Source organism: Thermobia domestica, chromosome 6 (genome assembly GCF_964235325.1).
Source record: "Thermobia domestica chromosome 6, izTheDome1.hap1.1, whole genome shotgun sequence".
NCBI lineage: Eukaryota > Metazoa > Arthropoda > Insecta > Zygentoma > Lepismatidae > Thermobia > Thermobia domestica.
In genome coordinates, this window is record NC_137459.1 from 33,934,183 (window position 1) to 33,959,637 (window position 25,455).

Genomic DNA, 25,455 nt, shown 5'->3' on the forward strand with positions numbered 1-25,455 from the left:
GTTGTTTGGAGAGAATGTTCATTAGGCGTGACTTTGAGGTTTCGTGGATTGCTGTAAACCTTGGAGCAGCGTTTCGGAGGTAAAAAGACTAACGCTTGTGTTTTATCGCTATTGGCAGTAAATTTCGAAGTTTTACACCATTGCATATATTCACTGAGATTGGATTGTAATCTCATGCTAATCTGATGCATAGTTTTGCCAAGAGCTAGAAAGGCCGTGTCATCGGCATATTGAAATAAAAACACGTTTTGCATAGGTTTAGGTATATCAGTGGCATACAGTATATATAAGAGTGGACTGAGGGCAGAGCCCTGTGGAACGCCACAATACGGAAAAATGATATGTGAGATGGCAGATCCTATGTATACATATCCTATTCGATTAGTTAAAAATGAATATATGAAACGTAAGTAGCAGATAGGGAGATTTAGTTTCTATAATTTCTGAATAAGCCCATAATGCCATACTTTATCGAAAGCTTTTTGAATGTCCATTAATACAAGTTAAGATGGAAAGGTCTTGTTATATTGTTTTTTTTTTTTTTGTGTGTGTGTGTGTGTAGACAGCCAAAGTAACTGGTCGTTAATGGAGAAAGCTGGTCGAAAACCTGCTTGGTGTATAGGCAGTAAGTTATGCTCTTGAATACGTTAAAGGAGACGATGGACAAGAATTTTCTCAAACAGTTTACTGAAGACTGTTGTCAGTTGTATTGGGCGATAAGAAGACACAGCATGCGCTGGCTTATGAGGCGAAGTTTGGATACCTTCCTTTCCATTGGGCAAAACCGGTGCGCAGAATGAAGTTGTAGAGAGCAACAAGTAGTGCAAGTAAAGTAAGTGGAGCTTCTTTTAGGAGCCGGTAGGAAATATGTTCGACGCCTGGTGCAGTGTTTCGTTTCTTACGAAGTGCGCGTTGAAGTTCTTGGGTAGTGGTTGGTGCTGTAAGAGGATGGTCGTTATCTATAACGTTTGAGAGTGATAGTTGAAGAGCTGGGATAGAAGACATATCTGTGCGGTTATGAGAAATATATGACATTGCAGGCGTAAAGACCGTTTGTAATTGTGTTGTGAATGCTTTAGCTTTATTTTGGTCGGTAAAAAGAGGGAAATCGTTGCCCAACAGAGGGTACGATAGTTTAGTGCTTTTGCCTGAGAGTCTATGAAAGGTTTTCCAATATCGGCTTGGTGAGGCTTCATTGGTTGGTTTATTACATGCGCTGATCCAGTTGCGACGTTTGTATGCTAGGAGATAATTTGTAACAGTTCTTTGCTATTGTCTGTGTTGACGGAGATATTATTGGTTGCCGGTTCCTTTATATTCTCGAAATTGTTGTCGTGATTTCTGTACTAGAGAAAGATATTGCGAAGGCAATTTTGGCTTAGATGGATGTATTTTCTCCACAGGAATAGCTTGTTGAGCAGCAGTATGTAAAGCATCTTTGATGTGGTTTACAACATTGTATATTTCGGTTTCTGAAGTTGGTGGTTGAAGAGTGGAGACAGTTATTTATGGTCTGCAGAAATTGCGGCCAATCAGCTTTATCATAACGGTGGATAAGTTCTGGTTCTATCTTTTGTAAAGATGGTTGGGCTTTCTTGAAGGTTATTTTGATTGGGCAGTGATCGCTTCCAATCGTAACAAGAACAATCAACTAGCAGTCATTTATAAGCGCGAGAGACGTAACCACTACATCAGGGGTTGTTTGGCTGGCTGGTAGAGTAGGACCAGGAAGATTAAAAATGTGAAATTGTAGTGTACTTGAAACAAAGTCCATAAACCGTTGTTTCTCCCTTGCATTTCTGCTATGAATATTTATAACAGCCATGATAACTATGCTTTTAAAGTTATGGGTTATATAACCGAAAAAGGTGAATGCCGTATATATATGGTAGCTACATTAACAGTAAGAGAAGGGTAGTATATAGAGAATAAGATATGTTCAGGAAGCTTTGCAAATGCAGTAGGATTGTATTGTCTATAAGGACGTTTGGGAGAAAAGCCAATCAACATCCCTCCTTGAGCGCGTGCTCGTACATCGTGGTAGTCGCAGCGTTGAAGTTGGTAACCAGAAAGTCGTGCAGAAGACGCTAGTTTTAAAGCTGTTTCGTTGAGAGCCAAGATATTAATTTTTTCTTATAACAGAAGAGGTTCTAGAAGTAATTTGTGTTGTTGAAATGATCTGATGTTAACGAATAGTAAAGTAAGAGCCATAATATACTCTGCCATATTGGTTTTAGACTTCTGTCTCTAGAGGTGCGATGTGGAAGTGAACGAAATATCCTGAATATGTAGCAGTAAAGTTAAGATTGAACAGAGATTTGGCTGTTGATGTGGTTACACGAAAATGTACTCCGGTTGGAAAGGGAAGACATTTTGTAGTACAATGGTGATATAACAAAGATCTTCGACAGAGAGAAGCTGAGCAAGAGATTGTGAGGGCGGTGTAGCTTTGTCAAAACTTTGTACTGACACTGTCAGTTCTGGACGTTCCGGTTGTGCCTGAGGTTTTTCCTTACAGCAGTAGCTGTATGTTGAATGATTTTCGTTGCAAGTAGAGCAATGTGGTTGTTGCTGCTGATTTTTGCATACTTTTTGTGTCGTGAGATTCACCACAATAGCCACGTTTAGATTGATTTGGGTACTGGCCAGTAAAATGTGCGTTATAAGTTTGGCATTTTTCACACCGAATTGGCAAAGGCCCTGGTGTCTTGGACGGCTCGACTCTATGGAGTTTCTTATAGATAGGAGCTACATGAGCTAACAAATAGTCAAGTGTTGTCTGATCTTGGGACAAAACGCGTACCATGTAAGTAGGACGATTGTTGTTTTTAATGCGAATGCATTTGTTGACCTAAATGCATTCTTATTTGTGTTCTTCAAGAACTTCATCGCTGATTTCAGGTATTACTCCACGGATAATAACGGAAAACATGGGTGGTTTTCGTGGACGAGGCGGTTGTTTTGTCTTCCGATCAGCTTGTTTGGTTAATTTCGCCGTTTTGCCAAAGATCTCGTATGACGCTTTGTTCCTAAGTGTGATACCGAAGTTCGGGTCTTTTGACCGGATGATAAAGCCATTTCTAGTTTTAACAATATTCTCTATATTGACTCTAGGTAGGTACTTGTTTATTTTTAGGATGAGTATATTTGGTGTTAAAATCGGAGAGCAAACAAGAAAAGATTGGTTCTTTAGCTGTGGAGAAATTTGAGCCTGAGCTAGAAGAAGTATCCATTGCCGAGTCCATGTTAGTAGTTACAAGAGACCGATATCTGTCGTGAGGTCTTTTATTTGAATGAGTGGAGTCACCAGAATCAGTACGATCCCTGGGTCCAGTTGCTCGCAAACTGGGGTGCTGCCCCATGAAAGGTTCCTGGTACGACCGGAACGAGTCGCATTTTCACCGCTACTATAGAAGAGCCAGGAGCCGGTGGCCCCACGAACTGAGGTAGGTTCCTGTGCATTGGTCCAAGGACCAGCACAACCTATCCGTGTGTTATGACAAGAGTGATAAATGAAGTGATGATAACAATGAAGATGATGATAATATTCCAAGAATACAAGGACCCTCCGAAAGAGTCAACTTTCGCCAATTCTCTAAATAACGTAAGTCTGTGATGCTCACAAGTGCGTTTGCTACACCTGATCCTCGCTAACAGATTAACAGTTATAAGAGAGGCTGGGTTCTGCTCAAAGGTAAAGATGTGTAATAGAAGCTTTTTTGTAATAGTAAAGGATTAGGGATTTAGGGAATTCTTTATTCATCATTTGTTGCCATGGGGTTACGCCCTCCCTTTGCACAGTGCTATTATACATTAGTTTTTTGCATTGGCTGATGAACTATGTGCAATTGCGAAATGAAAAAGTTGAAAAAATATCTAAACATGAAGTCGTGTAGAAAAAACATTAGATATGAGTGTAGAAAAAGGAATGCGTATATATATATATATATATATATATATATATATATATATATATATATATATATATATAAACATACATATATAAGTGCTGCAAGTAGAAACACATTTTTTAGGATGACTATTTAGAGAAAATATTGTATAAATATAAATATGTGTTTTCAGGAATAAATAGGCCTATAATGCAGATAAAAGATGAAATGCAGTACATGCACGCCACAATCACAGACACAGTGTTAAGAAGGCAAATGCAGAGTTAACTTTTGGACACAGCTCGATGCAACGCTCCCACGAAATTCTAAGACCGGTTGTCAATACTCGAACGTCATGCCATTCGACTTGCGCATCGCATATGGCTGTCATATCCCAACTTATAGCATATCGATATCGGGGCGGCTCAAGACTGATGGTGACATGGGGAAAGCCCAGTGTTAGTGATGAAATTATACATGGTGCAAAGATGGAAACAAATGAGGAAGATGATCTGGTATATGATAAATTTGAAAGATATCACGCTCGTCGGCGGTAGGATGCTCAGTATTGAGATGCAACGTAAGAGGACATTTAATGGTGTGTGCAAGTATCTATACGGGGAGTCAGTTTCAGCATCAGCCTGTAAAGTAACAAGAAAAAAAGGGTGTGAGACTGTCAGACGAGAGAGTATGTATTCCAAACGGATATCTGTGAGATGTGGAGGCAGTTGAGAAAAATCGATATGCTATAAGTTGGGATATGGCAGCCATATGCGATGCGCAAGTCGAATGGCATGACGTTCGAGTATTGACAACCGGTCTTAGAATTTCGTGGGAGCGTTGCATCGAGCTGTGTCCAAAAGTTAAGATGGACCGGAAGAACATTTGATATGTATTTAGTAGCGATGGCGCCTTTAGGCCCCATGTAGTTCCAGTTAGGCGACGTAGAAGATTGAGCCGGATAGTAGCCTTTTGGGATATTTTCTCAAGATGAGCCTTCCAATTTAGTTTGGAGTCGAATACAACCCCAAGATATGTAGCCGTTGAGGAAAGTTGAAGAGTATGGTCATTAAGTGTGATTTTGAGGTTTCGCGGATTGCGATGAACCTTGTAGCAGCCTTTCGGAGGTAAGAAGACCAATGCTTGTGTTTTCTTGCTATTGACGGTAAGCTTCTGTGAAGTATCCGTCTATTGGAAATGAAGTGAATGTGTATTTGATATAAAGAAACATGAACTTTTGAAAACTTATGAAAGAAAACTTTGACTAGAAGTGTACATTCTCAGACACATGTTGTAAATGCACATTTGTTAAATAAACTCGACTAGCTTCCTTCTTTCCTTTCCGCATACCTTCGAGCACAGCCTGATACTTCCCGATTAAGTCATCATTCTTGAGTTGGACAAAACTAGGAGGAACAGAACAACAAGGGGTATTCGACACGCGATCAAGAGAGGTGCAGGATCATCGGAGAGAAGCGGATCCCACCATTGGAGGACCACCGACTCCACAAGACAAAGAGTACCATTCTGACGGTTCATCGCCGCAGACATCTTTAAGTTTGTCACCAGAGTAGTAGAATGAAGGTGTAGGAGGACAACATCGCAAAGACGCATCATCGACGCCCCTTGCAGTTCAACAGGATTAAGATCCAGATGTTGACTGTCACCAGCTAATCCAGACTTCTCCAGATATTCATTCCAGATGACCAGGACGACACCAGCTTCGTTGGATATGTCAGGCTAGTGCTCATTCCTATTCTTTAATTACAACCTTTCTCTTTCTCTCACCCTTTTTCCCCAACTAGTCATTTTCTAAATTAAAAACATTTGAATTTTATTTAAATTCAACCACAATTTTACAGTTAAGTACCGTGTTGTGCATCAGTTCCATCCCCATTTGATTACATTTATTTATTTAATATTCTGAGCTATAACTGATGACACAGCACCGGCACATGGTGGAGATGTTGTGAGGCTTACGCCTTTGTTACGATCCTAAAATTTCGATAAATTACGATTCTAAATATTCGGTAGATGCTTAAGATCCCAAATTTTGAGTAATTTGTACTGTGTAATTTTGTTTGTCGAGAGAAATTAAGTAGAGTTATTTTTAACCCACCCGTCCACCCTCGCTACTTTATTCATTTGCTCTGTTAGAGTAATTTTTTTTGTTTTTGTTGTATTTTAATCGAATGATAAATGGGTGAGAAGAGAAAATTTTGCCAAGTTATTATATTTTGTTTTTTTTGTGTTAGTACATAAGAAAGAAGTGTTATTTACATTTTGGTGTTGGATATATATACATAGTAGTGTAAGATATTTATCTCAAGTGTGATTTTGAAAATAGATATAATGGAGAATACTAGTGTTATGTCTTCTGCTATAGATCGTTTAGTAGAACCCCCCAAATTTTCCGGCAAATTGAACGAGTCAGTTCAATCATTTTTTAGTCATTTTGAGGATTTTTCTGTCCTTCATAACCTACGTGATGTACAGAAACGTCATTTGTTGCCGTATTGTTTAGAAAACGGGGCTCGTGCTTATCTGCTAGCTTTACAATCGACCGCAGAATATGATAATCTCATGTATGTACAGATTAAGAAGGAATTAATAGAGGCTTATGAAGATAATATAGTTTCGCAAGTTTTAGAGCAAGAAATGAGAAATAGAGAACAGTTAGATTCTGAATCTGTCCTAGATTACATTTTTCATAAATGGAAATTAATACTTAAGTACGATCCGAAGATGCCAGTGACCGAACAAATTAACTTGATAATCGATGGGTTATTGCCTTCATTTTATTCTGTAGTTGTAAGAAAATCGTATAAGTCTGTTATTGAGTTAGCAAAGTCCTTAGGTCTAGAGGAAAGAGTTAATTTTCTTGTCAGCATGCGTAGTCAGCAATTGAAGTCCTTGGCAATAACAAACGAATACAATATACATCCTGTTAGTAAGAATGCTATACAGCAAAAAGAAAATACTTTAGATGCTAATATTCAGAACGAAAATGAAATTGTAAGTCAGCCTGAAGAAAAAAATACATTGATAGCTCAGTTAGACGGTATCAAAGTCCAGTTGCAAGATCTCGTGCAACGAACAGCGCTCGCGAAAGTTTCTCACGCACACAAAGGAAAATCTGTGTGTATACAATCTTATGAGCATTCGCGTTTGGAGCGAAGAAATCCTATTCATGAATCCTCTCCATCTTTTGCTTATCCGTTGCCTTATGCTTCTGTCAATGTAAATGAGAATGTTAAATCGAATAATAGGAATAAAGTAGACAATAATATGTGTAATAATGTTAGAAATAGTAAGCGATATTATGTTCCTATTCAATATGAAGCTGATTTGCCTCATGTTAAAGCATATATTGATAATAAGCCGCATTTATTTCTATTGGATTCAGGCAGTACTGTTAGCTTAATTTCTGGTAATAGTTTAAGTAAGAAGCATAAAATACTTGAATCACTGATTGGAAAAAGGGAATAAGTGCATCAGACCTAAGTTTTCAATAACGCTAAAAAACCTTCTAGAGGCGTTGTTTGTATTTGTTGCAAAAAGTGTACAATTGATTACTTGTAGCAAAACAACTAACAAACACTAAGACAACAAGAAGAATCTTGTATTGCAGCCCTGGAGTTGGTTAGAAAAGCTTAAAAATGGAAAAAATATTCCCTTTTTCCAATCAATTAAAGTTGGGTGCAATTGTAATTGTGTGTAGGGTATGTAATGTGCAGTTTGATAGAAAGCTATGAAAATGTACATGTTGAATGCAATGTTGTATGTTAATCTTGGATATATGTATTCGAACTATCACGCATATTAGGCTTCTAACACTTTTATTGTCACCGTTCGTTTTTCTGTACAGCACATGTTATTCGTACAGCAAGAAAAGTAATACAATAGACAACTGAACAAAATACGTAGCAAAATACGTTGTCACAGTAGAATGGGTTCACATAGGGTCCTATCCGTCTGCATCTTCTTCTTCTACAGTTTCTTGATCAGTGGTTTTCCATGAACAAATCATCCTATAAAACTGTTTGTATTGGTCAGGTATGTATTTGATGATTTGTGAAGAATCGTTGATCTTTTTCTGATTGATCGAGACTTGCCAATCGTATGCCTTTGACGTTGGCAGTGCAACGTTTGTGACATTACTTTTGAGTAATCGAAAAATATCAGTTCTTAGTCCATTGATAAACTTATGAGCTTGGACATAACCTGGAGATTCTGCTTTGTTAACAGTGTCTCTATTTACTTACTTGGAATTTCACTGCTTTGTCCACAATGCTACCTGAAGATTTCTAAAGCGGTTACCACCAATGTTTAAAATCTAAGATTTCTTCATTGACAACTTCGTAAACCGGAAATGGAGGATCAGTATTTGTTGCATTCGTAATCATGTGGTTATACTGTGCTAGTAAATAAATGTGATTGTGTCGTTTGAGTTCTGGTTTGATTACAGCAAAATTTCGGTCACATTGTAAAAACTGTGACCTCTGACAGGCAAATATTGGTGTATAGTGGGAACCGTTATGATACGGTCAGGCTGAAAAGCATTCATGTCATTGAATGATTGCAGTTTTGACCACCACTTGTATCACTGAAAACATGTAAATCTGTAACTGATTGAAGCAAAAAGTTCTCCATAGATTGTGCAATCCAAAAAGAAGGCGAAGTATCGTAACGAAAGCAGAGGGCTTTGGTGGTTGTCTACTTACACACAGTCTCACAGTTGTGGTCGTGTCCTGTAGTGACTGTAAGAAGGAAATAAGAAACGTAGTTATTCCCTTTTTCAAATCAGCAAGAGATTTTGCCTTCTACATTGGTCACATAGAGTTGCCCAAACATTCCAATTTTCTACTCAACGATGCAACTATCTTAAAGGAATACATCTGCTATCTCAGGTTAAAATCGCAAAAAATTGTACTTATTCCCTTTTTCCAATCAGTGGTTCACTTAAAGGAACGACTTTTATTCGTGGTATCACTGGAAATTCTCAAGGAAGTGATCAAATCGCTTTAGTGAAATTTAAATTAGGAGGACAGTATTTTACGCATCCTTTTCGAGTGTATAATAATTTTCCGTATAATAGCATAATTGGCCAAGATTTTTTGAAAAATCATCTTGCAATGGTTGATCACAATAAGAATTCTTTTAGTTTTGTTAAATTTGGTATTCCTCCAAGAATTGAATTGCCGCCATACGTTTCTTTTGAAGAAATTTCTAACCATATAGCAAAATTATATAAACCTCAATTTTTAGTGGCTCGCTCTGTTGTTTTGCCTCCAAATTCAAGTGTTCAAGTTACATTGAAAAAAGTAAATGATCTTGCAGGAACTCGCAATTTATTAGTTCCCAATGAGTTAATAGATACGCAGGCAGAAATTTTTGTGCGTAAATCAGTTGTAGACGAAATTCATCCGGTAATATCTGTGATTAATCCTACCAAAAGTAAACTTTACTTAAAAAAAGATGTTGTTTTGGGTTCTGCCGAACATGTTATCAGTGATACCAACTTCAAGAAACAAAATAGCACTAATAATAAGGTTCATCAAGTTAATGCAGCAGATACGAAATCTTTTCCTGAAGGTTATGATAAATATAGAGTAAATGTTAACCCTGAATTGTTGCCACATCAACAGCAGCAATTATATGATTTAGTAGAGGAATTTTATTCTAGTTTTTCTTGGAATGAATTTGATTATGGTTGTGCTAAAGGATATAAGCATAAAATTGAATTAGTAGACAATATCCCAGTAAATCGACCCCAATTTTCGATACCATTTCATCTACGGGATGAGATCAAAAAACAAGTAGATATTTTATTGAAAAGTAAGATCATTGAACCTAGTATTAGTCCGTATAATTCTCCGGTAATGCTTGTTAAAAAGAAGAATGGACAGTATAGATTTATACAAGACGGGAGATTTTTGAACAAAAAAATGGTTAATGACAGTTTTCCGGTTCCTCCTATCCAGGATCTTTTGACTAATTTGGCAGGACGCAAATATCTATGTTCTAGTGACGTTTTTGGAGCTTTCTTTAATATTCCCCTCACTGAAGAATCAAAACCTATTACAGCTTTTTCGATTCCGGGCGTGGGATCGTACCATTTTAATTTTTTGCCTCAGGGTGTCAAGACATCTACTAGCGGTATGAACAGATTAGTGAAACTCACCTTAGAAGGTCTTCCACAAGATAAAATATTTGCCTATGTTGACGATTATTTTTGGTCTAGTGATAGTTTTGATGAAATTGTGCAGTTAACTCGTATGTTGCTTCAAAGAATAAAAGAAATTGGTTTAAAGCTTTCCCCAGAAAAAACAAAATTGGGATATTTTTCATTAGATGTTTTAGGTCACACTGTTAGTAAAGATGGTTTGTCTATTTCGAAACGAATAATTAACTCAATTTCCAACTATCAACGTCCCAAAACAAAGAAACAAGTTAAAAGTTTTTTAGGATTGGCTTCTTTCGTTCGTTCGTATTTACCTAATTTTAGTCAATTAGCAGAAGCGTTACTTTCTTTGTTGAAAAAAGACGCTCCTTTTCGTTGGAAGGACGCACAAGAGAAAGCATTCAATAATATTAAACAAGCCATCATTTCAGCACCTTGTCTCATGAGATACAAGCCTGATTATCCTCTGTATCTCTATTTTGATGCCAGCAAAGTCGCTCTTTCTGGACTAATCAAACAACCTCAAAATTCACCTGACGACACAAATCTAGTTCCCATTAGTTATTGTAGTCGTGCAACGTCTCCTAGCGAGAAAAAATTACACCCATATCAGCTTGAATTACTAGCATTATTGTACTCATTACGTTCATCTAGGTATTTTCTTTTGGGGCGTCATTTTTATTTGAAAACAGATTGTCATAGTTTAATTTATTTGAAGCAAACAAAGAATGTAAGTAAGATTTCTAGATGGTTGAGTGAGATCGAATCGTATAATTTCACTATTTCACATATCAGTGGCTCCAGTAACGTAGAGGCAGACGCCATTTCACGTTTTTCTAACCCCCCTAGAGATTTGGAAGACGAGAAAAAGAATCAAGAAGATCCGAAAATTTTGTTTACTCAGACCACAAATTCATTTTCAATTTTAAATGAGCCAAATCTGGCAACAGAACAGCGTAAAGATCCGTTTTTTAAAGATATTTTTTCTTGGTTGGAACAGAAAGAAAATAGAAATCCTAAAATAGAACGCCAAGCATTATATTTTACTATTAAAGATGGAATTTTGTATAGAAAGCAGAAAACTTCTCAAGGTATAAAATTTTTAGTTGCAGTTCCTACTTCTTTGCGTTATAAAGTTTTTAATGCTTGTCACACGTCTGCATTGGGATCATCTCATTCTGGTTATTCTAAAACCTATGATATGTTAGTAAAAACAGTGTATTTTCCCAACATGAAGAAATATATATATCAGAAGTGTAAAGAATGTACGATTTGTCAAGTATCGAAATCGAAAATTGGTTCTCCGTATGGTACATTGCTTACATATCCCTCCGTTCTCCCCTTCTATCGCATCCACATAGATGTAGCTGGGAATTATTCTCCCAATAATATGTTAAATCACAAATATATGATAGTTGTAGTAGACAGTTGTACTAGATACATAATTGCAGATTCCCTTCCTGATGTTACAGCAAGTACTTTGGCTTCATTTCTTTATCATAAAGTAATTTTAAAGTTTGGAATTTTCTATGAAATTGTCTTAGACAGAGGCAGTGCATTCACTAGTGGACTATTTAAAGAATTATGTGCCATGATTGGTGCTAACATGCGTTTTGTAAATGTACATGGGCATTATAGTAATGGTGTTTGTGAAATTAGTATTAGAAACATAGAACAACGATTGAAATCAGCTTTATGTGACAAAGATTTAGGAGAATGGATTGACTTATTACAACCCATAGTTTTTTCGCTTAACGTCACCAAGAACTTATCGTCTCAAATTTCACCATTTGAATGTCTTTTTGGCTTCAAACCTAGGTTACTTCATCAGGCAATTTTAAATACCCCGTGTCAATACGAAGATAATGCCATTCGTTTACAGCAATTACAAGAGATTAGAGACAAAGCGCAAGAAAATCTTTACAAACGTCATAAAACGGCGACAAAATTTTTTGACAAGAGACATACGAAACCTGCTTTTAAAGAAGGAGAAAAAGTTTGGATATTAGACACCACAAGAAAAAAAGGTCACGCCAAAGCATTCAGCGGAAAGTTTATTGGTCCAGGCATAATTGAACGTGTGGAAAATCCAAATTCATATTTTGTTAAGTATAAGACCGCCCGAGGATCTTACAAGATAGACAGCATAGCAGTCCAGAGATTGAAGAAGTTTTATGAGAAGGAAAACCCGGAAGAGGAAGACCACCTTGAAGACTCTGATGAAGAGATGCCTATCAACGTCTGCACGGAAGACCATACGATGAAAAAGAAGAAGACGAGTCGCGAAGACCATCAAGAACCACCAACTGAAGAGATTTTCAACCCCAGGAAACAATGTTTGGAAGAAGAAATTTTCATCCCTTCTCTTCATATTAAGGATGTGATTGCTGAAAATCTACCAACGTGGGCAACTATAGGGAAGAATTCTACAGAAGAAAAACCGAAATTTGCCTGTAATACTGCCATCAATCAGAAGATTAGTATTTATAAAGGTAACATAGTGGATATAAAAGCAGATGCCTTAGTAAATCCAACGAATGAAACCTTAACTCCTTTAGGTGGTGCAGATAAAGCCATTCAAGACGCAGCTGGATCTGAATTTTTAGAAGAATGTTTGACCATATCATCATTGAAGCCAGGAGAAGCGAAGATTGCCAATGGTTATCGTCTACCAGCTAATTATGTAATTATGACATGTGGACCACGGAATTCAGACAAGAAGATTTTACGAGAGACGTACAAAAATTGTTTTAAAGTGATGTTGGAGAATGACCTATCTACAATTGTATTACCTAATATTTCAACTGGAGCATTTAAATTTCCGAAGTTAGAAGCTGCCAAAATTGCCTTGGCTACAACAAGAATATTTTTAGAGGAACATCTTGATGACGTAAACCGTGTCGTATTTTGTGTTTATGATAGAGAGAATTGGGACATTTATCAGCGATTACTCCCCATATATTTTCCCATTGATGAAGAATCTGTTAGTCCGTCTGTCCGTACGTAACTTGTATGTGGATTACTTTTCTTGAAGATTGGATTGTGCATAGGAACACCTTGTAGATGGATGATGAACTTTCTTTTAGCACTGGCCACGCTTAGAAGTTAGTTTATCTTGGTTTTGAATTGTGCATCCAAATCCACCGGTGGAAAACTTCGAAAACTTAGAACACTTTGAAACTTGGAATACTTCGAATTTTGGAACATGTTAGTATCTTCAAGAATTGTACCATTTCGTTTGATTGGACAGCGTATCACTACAGAACTTTCTTTTATTTATTTATTTTTTTTTCAAATGTGAGTATGTGAAGAATGAAGAAAATCAACGACACGCGTATGGATAGATATTTCGATGGATATATTAAGAAGATGTAAGAAGATTGAAATCAAGATCGCAAGAACCATGCTCCATCCTTTAGATGTCTAGTATTCGATGCCCGAAGAGGACAAGATTAAAGAAGAAAGAAGATGAAGATAAGAAGAATTTATATGTTAGTTAGGGTTGTAGGTTATATGTGGTGAATAGTTCTCTCGTGCTGATTTCATATAGTTTGATTACAGCCAGTATATGGGGCTATAACCATATCTTGGAATTCTTTTCCAGTCTACGGACGCTTTAAGCCTAAATAACTTAAAGCTCATTTTTCTCAAACTGAAATCAGTACCCTTCTTGTGCAGTCTAACTTTACTATCTTTGGTTAGCTAGATAGTATTACACCGTTTTTTTTTCTTTTCGCGTATTAGTCACGTGTGATATTGATGTTATTTTCTGCATTAGAGGAACATATATATATATATATATATATATATATAGGTCTACATTGGATTATGAAATATTTATTTATTTGATTATGATTTTTTATTATACGCATCTAAGTTTTGATAATCTGTGTAAGTGATAATTAAATTTAGTATTATTCCTACCTTTCATTTCCCTTCCCTGAGCACTTAACGGAACTCCAAACTAACACATGTCACTCACAATGATATTATGCAAACACTAATGTTTATTTTTCTTTTTCTTATTTTCCATTTTCCCAGAGACGCTGTCGTCATATCTTCAGGTCACCTAGTAAACTATATGAACTGTCTTAGGAACGCACACTCAGCATTTTGCAGTTTGTGGTCAAGGATTAATTCAAAACAAACAATATGTTACACAAAGAACTCTCTAACCTTTAACAAACATTTTTTTTTGGACTTTCTTCAATATTTTTATTTTTTCTTTTTCTACTACGGAAAATTAAAATTTTCGTGTATTTTGATTTCGAGGAGGGGGTCTGAAGTATCCGTCTATTGGAAATGAAGTGAATGTGTATTTGATATAAAGAAACATGAACTTTTGAAAACTTATGAAAGAAAACTTTGACTAGAAGTGTACATTCTCAGACACATGTTGTAAATGCACATTTGTTAAATAAACTCGACTAGCTTCCTTCTTTCCTTTCCGCATACCTTCGAGCACAGCCTGATACTTCCCGATTAAGTCATCATTCTTGAGTTGGACAAAACTAGGAGGAACAGAACAACAAGGGGTATTCGACACGCGATCAAGAGAGGTGCAGGATCATCGGAGAGAAGCGGATCCCACCATTGGAGGACCACCGACTCCACAAGACAAAGAGTACCATTCTGACGGTTCATCGCCGCAGACATCTTTAAGTTTGTCACCAGAGTAGTAGAATGAAGGTGTAGGAGGACAACATCGCAAAGACGCATCATCGACGCCCCTTGCAGTTCAACAGGATTAAGATCCAGATGTTGACTGTCACCAGCTAATCCAGACTTCTCCAGATATTCATTCCAGATGACCAGGACGACACCAGCTTCGTTGGATATGTCAGGCTAGTGCTCATTCCTATTCTTTAATTACAACCTTTCTCTTTCTCTCACCCTTTTTCCCCAACTAGTCATTTTCTAAATTAAAAACATTTGAATTTTATTTAAATTCAACCACAATTTTACAGTTAAGTACCGTGTTGTGCATCAGTTCCATCCCCATTTGATTACATTTATTTATTTAATATTCTGAGCTATAACTGATGACACAGCACCGGCACACTTCGAAGTTTTGCACCACTGCACAAATTCGTTGAGAGTGGATTGTAATATCGTGCTGATCTAATGCATAATCGTGCCGAGAGCTAGAAAGGCCATGTCATCGGCATATTGAAATAAAAACACGTTTTGTATTGATTTGGGTATATCAGAGGCATAGAGTATATATAGGAGCGGACTGAGGGCTGAACCCTTTGGGACGCCACAATATGGAAATATAGGGTGTGAAATAGCAGATCTTATGTAAACATATCCTATACGATTAGTTAAAAAGAATATATAAAGCGTAAGTAGCAGATCGGGAGGTTAAGCTTCTGTAACTTTTGAATAAGGCCATAATGCCATACTTTATCGAAAGCCTTTTCAAGATCCATTAAGACGAGGCAAGATGGGAAAGCCTTGTTATATTGATTTGTGATTATTGTAGAGAGCCGAAGTAACTGATCGCTAATGGAAAAGGCTGGTCGAAAACCTGCTTGGTGTATGGATAGTAAGTTATGCTCTTGGATATGTAAATGGAGTCACTGGACAAGAATTTTCTCAAACAATTTACTGAAGACTGTTGTCAGTTAAATTGGGCGGTAAGATGTGCAGGCTTATGAGGCTTAAGAAACATGCAGATTTTGAATACTTTTCAATCTACAGGGTAAAAGCCTGTACAGATGATAAAGTTGTAGAGTTCAACAAGTAGTGTAAGTAAAGAGAGAGGGACTTCTTTAATTAGCCGGTACGAAATATGATCGATGCCCGGTGCAGTATTTCGTTTCTTATGAAGTGCACGTTGAAGTTCATGGGTAGTGATAGGTGCTGTAACGGGACGGTCGGCATCTATGACGTGTGAGAGTGATGGTTATAAAGCTGGAATAGAAGACAAGTTTGTGCGTTGACGAGTATTATGTGATGTTGCACGCGTAAAGACTGACTGTAATTGTTTTGCAAAAGCATTAGCCTTGCAAATGCATTATCTTGGTCTGTAAATAGTAGAACATCATTGTCCAAAAGAGGGTACGACAGTGTAGTGCTTTTGCCCGTTAGTCTATGGAAGGTTTTCTAATAACGGCTTGGTGAAGCTTCATCGTTGAGTTTATTACATACACTGATTCAAGTGCGACGTTTGTATGTTGTGAGATAATTTCTAACAGTGCGTTGCCATTTTCTGTGTTGATGAAGACATTCTTGGTTGCCGGTTCGTTTATATTCTCGAAACTGTTGTCGTGATTTTTGTATTAGAGAGATATATTGTGGAGGCAATTTTGGCTTAGACGGATAAATTTTCTCCACAGGTATAGCTTGTTGAGCACCGCTACGTACGGCGTCTGTGATATGGTTGACAACATTATGCATTTCAGTTTCTGAAGTTGGTGGTTGAAAAGTGGAGACACGGTTATTGACGATGTATCGAAATTGAGGCCAATCAGCTTTATCATATCTGTGGATAATATGAGGTTCCAATTTTTGTAGAGATGGACGAATATTTTTGATGGTGAGTTTGATGGAACAGTTATCGCTCCATTCGTGTCAAGAACCTTCACCTCACAGTCGTTCATAAACGTGAGGGATGAGATTACTATATCCGGGGTTGTTTGGCTAGCTGGTCGAGTGGAACCAGGAAGATTATGAATGTGAAGTTGTAATGAATTTGAAACAATGTCCGTAAAATGTTGTTTTTCTCTAGTGCTTCTGCTATGAATATTTATGTCAGCCATGATGATTATATTTTCAAATTTTGGGCTATATAATTGAAGAAAGTAAATGGTATTGGATGACTAGGGCGTATATATATAGTAACTACATTAACTGTAAGAGAAGGATAATATATGGAGAATAAGAGGTGTTCAGGAAGGTGTGCAAATACAGTAGGATTGTATTGTCGATAAGTACGTTTGGGAGAAAAACTAATTAACACTCTTCCTTGAGCACGTGCGTGTATATCGTGGTAATCACATCGTTGAAGTTGGTAACCAGAAAGTCGTGCTGAAAAGCCTGGTTTTAAAGCTGTTTTGTTAAGAGCTATGGTATCGATTTGTTCTTCTAACAGAAAGACTCTAGATGTGCTTTATGTTGGTGGAATGATCTGATGTTAATAAAAAGTAAAGTCAGGGCCATAATACATATGCACTGAAATATTGGTTTTATACTGCTGTAGAAGTGAACGAAAAGTGCTGAATATGTTGCAGTACAGTTAAGGTTAAAGAGAGATTTGGCTGATTAAATGGCAACACGAAGTATGCGCCCACGCTGAAAAAGAAAAACATTTTGTAACACAATTGTGATGTAACGAAGAAGATCTTCGACAGAGAGAGGTTTTGCGAGAGACTTTGAGGGTGGAGTTGCGTTGTCAAAGCTTTGTACTGGCACTGTTAGTTCTGGTCGTTCCGGTTCTGTGCGAGGTTTTCCCGTACATCGGTAGCTGTATGTTGGGTGATTTTCGTTACAGGTGGAACAGTTTGGTTGTTGATTTTTACATGATTTTTTGTTGTGGGGTTGACCGCAATAGCCACATTTGGATAGATCAGGGCATTGGTTTGTAAAATGAGCGTTATAAGTTTGGCATTTCTCACACCGAAGTGGCAACGGCACTGGTGTCTTGGAAAGCTCGACACGATGAAGTTTCTTATAAATAGGAGCACCATGAGCTAACAGATAGGCAAGAGAGTTCTGATTTTGCGACAAAACGCGTACCATATAAGTAGAGCCAGTGCTATTTTTAATGCGAATGCATTTGTTAACCTCAATTCCTTCTAGTTTGAGTTCTTCAAGAACTTCTTCATCGCTGATTTCAGGTATCACTCCCCGGATAACAACATAAAACATGGGTGGTTTTCGAGGAGGAGGTGGTTGTTTTGTCTTCCGATCTGTTTGTTTCGTTAATTTATCTGTTTTACCAAAGATTTCGTAGGATGCTTTCTTTCGGAGTGTTATACCGAAATTCGGGTCTTTACAGCGAGTTATGAATATATTTCTAGTTTTAACAATGTTTTCCATACTAGCTCGAGGCAGATAATTGATTATTTGTAACAACACCATTTTAGGGTGAGTATACTTGGTATCGAAATCGGTGAGCAGAAAAGAATAGATTGGTTCTTTGGCTGTATAAAAAGATGAAGGTCCAGAACCAGTGTCCACAGCACAGTCCAGGTCAGCAGGCAGAACAGGAGACTTAGATCTATCACGAGGTCGTTTACTTGATTGAACAAAATCACCAGAATCATTACGATCTCTGGGTCTAGTTGTTCGTAATACTGAACTGTGTTTAGGAGAATACTGAAATGTGTTTGATGCTTTCACACTTGGAATTGAACTCGAGACTTGTCCACCAAAGACACACCAGGTCAGCAGGCAGAACAGGAGACTTAGATCTATCACGAGGTCGTTTACTTGATTGAACAAAATCACCAGAATCATTACGATCTCTGGGTCTAGTTGTTCGTAATACTGAACTGTGTTTAGGATAATACTGAAATGTGTTTGATGCTTTCACACTTGGAATTGAACTCGAGACTTGTCCACCAAAGACACACCAGTCACTATACAAATGAGGACATGACACTTCATGAAAATATAATCACAAAAAAAGAGCTACTAGAATCTTCGGACTCCTAGTGGAGACTCACTGCATATTCAATCACGCCAAAATTTGTTGCAATCAATCAAGAGTGAGCGAATGGGCTTCTTTTTTCTACAAGATTATTGTGAGTCTTAATAGAAATGATCATGCGAACTAATCGTGATAGAATATTTAGCGTACTTACTAGGAGTGCACCCAGAAAATTTTGTTGGATGATCCCACAGTATGGAAGTGGGTGCAATACTATAAGACACTACATCAATGTACGATTGATCCGATGTAATTCTACATCCGAGAAATGAAATGTAATTGTTAAGTTCTGTCATATTATTCTAAGAAAAAAATATAAAATTAAATTTTTTAAAGACAAGAAAGAGTACAGATGACTTGTAACATAAAGTGTTTAGGCTACATCAGTCGTTTCTCTACTAAACAATTACAGTTTTATTATCAAAACGTACAAATATATGTCGAGTTAAGAAGCTTACAGGGTGATCCTAACTCGGTAGATACTCCGTGTGGGTGCGCCTCTAGTGCTCACACTAATTAAATTTAGCATTGTTTCAATTTGTTACGGTTCTCATGCTCCTTAACATTTTCAATCATATGGCTCAAATATATTACACAATTAATGTCCCCTGCTTATTCCCTACCTATAAGACGCGAGGAAAGCAAAGCAAATTTATTTCCATTTCATAATCTGTCAGCCATTTATTGCATTAAATCAACTTTAAAATTTCGTCACAGTTTGGTTTTCACCTCCAGATGATAGTTAACTTTGGTGGATTATGTTCTAACTTCTTTCTAAACTTTCACAATCCATCAGTGCATTGACAAATATAGAGTAGTTTGTAATCGCTCAACAGAATCACATATATAAAATAAGGTAATGATGTTTCTTACAAAAAATCCTTCGAAAAATACTCCCGTATCAAACAGGTCTTAGATTCACTAGTAATGAGAAAGTAATTTAAGAAAACCTAACACTCAAAGCCTATCGAAAAGAATATACGGGAGTATATGGAATATACTCATCTAATTTCTTCATAGTTTAGCATATATTTACTATAGTTGAGAGATATAATGGAGGTATAAGGATGCATGAGAGCTATATTTTTGAAAACGGTCGAACGTAAACCTACCAAAAATTCCACTGTCACTAAGAAATCAATGATGTTTTCAACATGACAATTATGTTTGAAACATGACACGTTTTCAATAGGACCAAAAGGAAATAATTATTATCCGTTGCTTGTAGTACTGCACTTATATTTTATTGGTTTCTATTATACTGAATTGTTCTTGAGTCTTACGTATCACTGCTTTTCGGTACATTTTAATAAGAAAGACAACTAGAAATCGCATATTTTTCTTTCTCATCACACTTACTCATCCAATGACTGCGTTATGTTCATGCATTTTTATTAAGTTATAGTATTTTCTCTTCTTTACCATGCCCAATTTAATGATATTTACGAGCAAAAGCGTAGTCCGGCACCTTTTTTAAAAAAATAATAATTTTGCATACAATTAGTTTTACGTATACAAAATCTGTTGCTGTCTGATGATCAGTAATGTCATGTTGCAGAAACAAGCAGAACACATTATAAATATATGTTTTAAAATAAAATCATCAAGTCTTGGACACACGCCTAAGTAAGTGTTTTTCTTTTTTTTCTGTTTTCTGGAAAACTAAAATTTGTGACTTACGCACTTCATGCTCTCAGGTACAGATTTTAGGTGTCGTTTTGACCGTATTAGTTTAATATTGCCACAAGGACGTTCAGGTTGATACCCTTTGTGAGAGGCAACCAGTAAAGGAGCTGTGTATAGCGGGTTGATGGACATTTCAGGCGCTTTGCTTTAATCTGAGTGACAAACCTATTGCAAGCTGGCAACTTCGAAGGCTTGTGGATCCAGAATGAGGCGTACCGGGATATTAAATTACAAGACAAAATGTTTGCATTTGGAATCATCTATCACTTATCCAAGTTTGCCAGAAGCTCGCCCCAACATTCTATATATTAAATATTACATTTATATGTTTGTCTATAGCAATTCACTCCCTTTAAGAGTCTTTCTATCCCTTACTTGCGTCCGTAAAGGACTTGCATAGATATAGCGGGAATTGGGAAGGAGATTCACGCTCATGTTAGAACTGTGCGGGTGCGCAGGTTTAGCTTGTCATCTACAAAAATTGTTTACTTGTGATTTCTATAAACAACTTATCTTTAATATGCATACTTCGCAGAAGTTGTAAGTAAGGCATACCAGCAGAAACATGTTATGGACCAAATTTAATGATATTACAGATGAAGTGTTGAAAAGTAAAGCTTAAACAATCAAAAGGGATAATAAATGTTACATTGCCAAACTAGTTGAAGTACCTATGAGTCACATGGAAAAGAAATATGAACTTATGGTTAATGAGAATCGTTTGTAATATGTTTATACAGCCCTCTCACTTTTGTCTCGTGAAATTTGTTGACATAAATCTGATTTTATCTGCAGTTTCGAAACCTACTCCAACCAAATTCGTCCCTCAATCCAGAGATTTGATAAATTTGCCTTTCTCTCTTTCTCTCTCTCTCCACATGTCGCCACGTGGATTTTTGTTGTTGGGTATGGTAGCTCAGACATACCGGTCAAATGTACTCAAGCGGATTGAGGTATCAAGCTAACGTTCATGAAGAGAAACACATCCAGGGTTTAGATCCTTTTGAAGAGAATAGAAAAGTCCTCGAAATTTTATATGTTGGTGTAAAGTAGGGAGTGAGAAATAGCTGTTAATAAAATAATTATGTTTTTAGTCACGAATAATAAATAAATACTAGCAAGTCCACATGTCCTGCGGAAGCGGAGGACACTATTGTTGTCTGAATGATTGAGTATGATAGACATTTAAAAATATTTATGGCTAGCAAAGTAGTTTTAATAACACGTTAATAATATAATTAATTAAGAATTTCTCGATAATTACTCGAATTTAAGACGTCCTCGAATCTAACCCGGGATGTACTTGAAACTGAACCCACAAAGTGGGACTGATGTATATATTTCCTGAAAGCTTGGGTCAAGGTAAGATCAAAACCGGTTAGCAAAATTGGAGAGGTCTCATGCATTCCGTTTGGAGGCAGCACTTTACTTATTTTTATTAAAATATTTAAGCGTGTCTACAAAGTCCGTTGTAACCGGTCTATAAAGTCCGGTAACCGAAAAATTAGAAATGGTGAAACGATATGAAAACTGAAAAACATGTCATCTATCATTTCAAAAGTACAACGTATCAAAGTAAAATAAATGGTCCCAGGGTTACCTACAGGGTTCCGGACGGGGTCCAAATCATTTTTTTTTAATGGAAAGGGAGGTAAACTTCAATATCGTATGAAAGCTGGTATTGAATGAAAGAAGATAAATCAAGTCTCAATTCTACGATAAGCCTGTGCAAAATAGCAGTGGGTCAAAATATCAACACAATCTTCATTGCAAAGTCTATGTCTACTCGTATGAATCTGAAACGGTAGGATAGGTGTAAAAACAAAGACAAAAACACGGTTATGTTATTATTTCAAACGTATAATTATTCAAACTATAAAAAAAGAAATGTTCCAGGGTCCCAGACGGGATCCAACTCAAAATGTTGAAATGGAAAATGGGTTCAAGTTGAGTATCGTATGAAAGCTGATGTGAAGTGAAAGGTGAAAGAAGTCTTGACTCTTGATGATAAACCTGTGCAAAATAGCGGTGGGTCAAGATATCAACATAAGTGTCATTGAAAAATCCATGCCCATTCCTATTAATCTGAAACGGTGAGACAGGTGTAAAACAAAACAAAAACAAAAACAAAAAATATAATGTTTCAACACGGCATGATAATTATCCCAGGCCCGAATGCCATGTATGATGAAAATTTGATCGAGATCGGTGGGTAGTTCAAAAGTTAAGTTCTATTTATTTTTATATACGAGTAATAATCTTCCCTTCCCCTTCCCTAGGTTCTACGGTTAAAGTGAAAATATTAAAAAAAAAAAACTTTCCACACTCGAACGTCATCTATGTTGAAAATTTGATTGAGATCGATCGGGTGGTTCAAGAGTTATTAAGTCACGATCATGATCACTTTTATTTTTATATTTATTGATTCTTGTATATCTTCCCCTCCTCCCCATCCCCTACGTTATTCCGTTAAAGTGGAACGGTAAACGTCATCCTAAGTACAAACGTCGTCTATGTTGAAAATTTGATCGAGATCGGTGGTGTGGTTCAAGAGATTAAGAGTCACAAACATAGTCACTTTCAATTTGGATTTGAAGTTTTTTTGTTCACAGACACCGCAATTAATACATAGATTTTTATCAGGAGGAAGAAATTTAGTGCAATTTTAAAGAAAACCAGTCTTATGTATAAAGGTCACCAAGAATGTTCTGTCGCTTTTTGTGGAGGTCTATGTACTATGAGCAGTTGAGCAGTGTTCAAGAAGAGTTCAAAACTCTGGAGCCAGCACTTCTGAATCGCAAAGGGTCCTCCTATTACAGGACAATGCTAAGCCCCACGTGGCAACGGATGACCCAGGAAACCATTTTACGCCCTGGATGGGAAACATTACTGCATGGGCCATATTCCTCGGGCATTCCACCGTCCTATTATCACTTGTTCCATTCCTTGGACAGTCACCTTAGAAAACGACAGGTCAGTTCCCTGGTAGAGGTGCAAAATGCTCTTGATACCTTACCTTCTTCGCTTCACGCCCACAAAATTCTACCGCGATGGAATCCATGGCCTCCAGAACGTTGACAGAAGGTCGTCGATGCTGATGGGGACTATATTTGATCTTCTAGGTACGTCTTAGCCCCAAGTGACATATCGATGTTGGAAGTGATGGGTGAGAACTTTTTTGGTTACCTATGTAGATATAGGTTATGTTTACAAGGGCTTAAATTGAATTAGTTACGCACAAAGGTATAATGTTTGGTAGGGGGAGAAGGTCTTGGTTAAACATAATAAAAAATATCTGGATTACCATTTATGGAGAAAAAGGAATAATAATAATAATAATAATAATAATAATAATAATAATAATAATAATAATAATAATAATAATAATAATAATAAGCTAAAGAAAACAGTGTTTTCAGTTTTCCGGAAGGAAACAAACATTTTCCGGTTTTTCAGGCCTCTAAAGCACTAGCTGCAAGACACTTCTTTGTTTTGTACATTGTTGCTGCCCCCTCCAAAAACGACGGGCCCCTTCTATATAAACCTGCTGGCTACACCTCTGCCCCATAGCATCCACATTTTCTAAATAGTATCGAACTTCAATGTGTGTTTAACGAATACTCGTATAAAAGATATATTTTGCTCACGATTTCCAGACGTGATTCTATCAATCAAGAGCCCTTCCAATGCACTGCAACTGTGTAGGAAAAAGTACTACCACTACTATTGAATTAGACACCTACTCACAAGGAAATAATTAATGCATTAATTAAACCTGCTTCATTATGGTATTGTCTTGGAGATATTTTTTTTTCTTTTGGTTAAAGAAATATAATGTTCTGTCAGACATTCTTCAATTTACCCACATCTCCTTAATTCTGCCGTCTTTATCTGTTCGCTTTTGTACTGAGTTTGGAGGAGGTTAATTTTCCTTTAAGAAAGAGCGGTGCTTGAAGTTTCCACGGATTTCAACCCAAATAAAAAAAACGAACAAGAAAGAGAAATCCCGACGTGCTTCGCTATCAAAAAGAAAAAAAGCACGATGAATGAACACAGCGATCGTTACCGTACCATGATGCGAAATATATCCTTTCTTTTAGTATTCATAGAAGTTGGTGGCAAAGAAGATTAAGACCTTGCAAATGATGAGCAAAATCTATGGAGAACGGCAAAGAATTTATATCCCCACTTCTTGTCTTTTTTTTTTTTTTTTTTTTCATTTTCAAATATTGAAACGAGTGAAATCTCAACTATCAAACCATCGTACTGTTTTCTTCTAGATAAATTCTGAGAAATACCTTCAGTTTTCGAAATTAAATAAACATTCAAAGTACGAGGGCTGATCAATAATTAATGATCATAAATCAATAAAACATAATTATCTGCACTAATTGTCTAATGTGAATGGTCTTTTTCAAAATAACCCCCATTATATGCAACGCACCTGTCCCTGTGTTTTTGTCAGTCTTCAAAGACATGCTAGAAGCTATTTTTGGATAGGTTCTTCAATATTGCCTCCGCAACTTTCATCACTGCCCTGAAGATGTAAAACGCCGTCCCCGGAGATGTTTCTTCAAAGTTGGAAAAAGAAAGAAATCACAAGGGGCTAAATCAGGGCTATATGGAGGATGAGTACACACGGAACTTTGATCTTTGCAAAATAGTCAACAGAATTTCTATACTGTTCTTCGAATGTCACTTCCATGTTGCCTTATGCGAAGGTGAAACTGCGTATGCCTGAATGGCTGCCAAGGTCACATTCCTGACGTCATGGCCTTCAAACTTGCTCAATCTATTCGTCACTTCTCCCACTACACAGACGTATTTCGTTTTTTGTGCCTTGCTGTTGTGTTCACCTCATAAACACTGATGATCAGTCTTTATTGACCAACCTACGTATATTAAAGAGGTAATTATCACATTTTCTCAATCTATATAATACTTATATATATATACTGATTTCCGGGAATAAAATGAAATAAATGTATGCATACAGAAGGTCTATACGAATACAAACGAATAAGTTTGACATAGTAGGT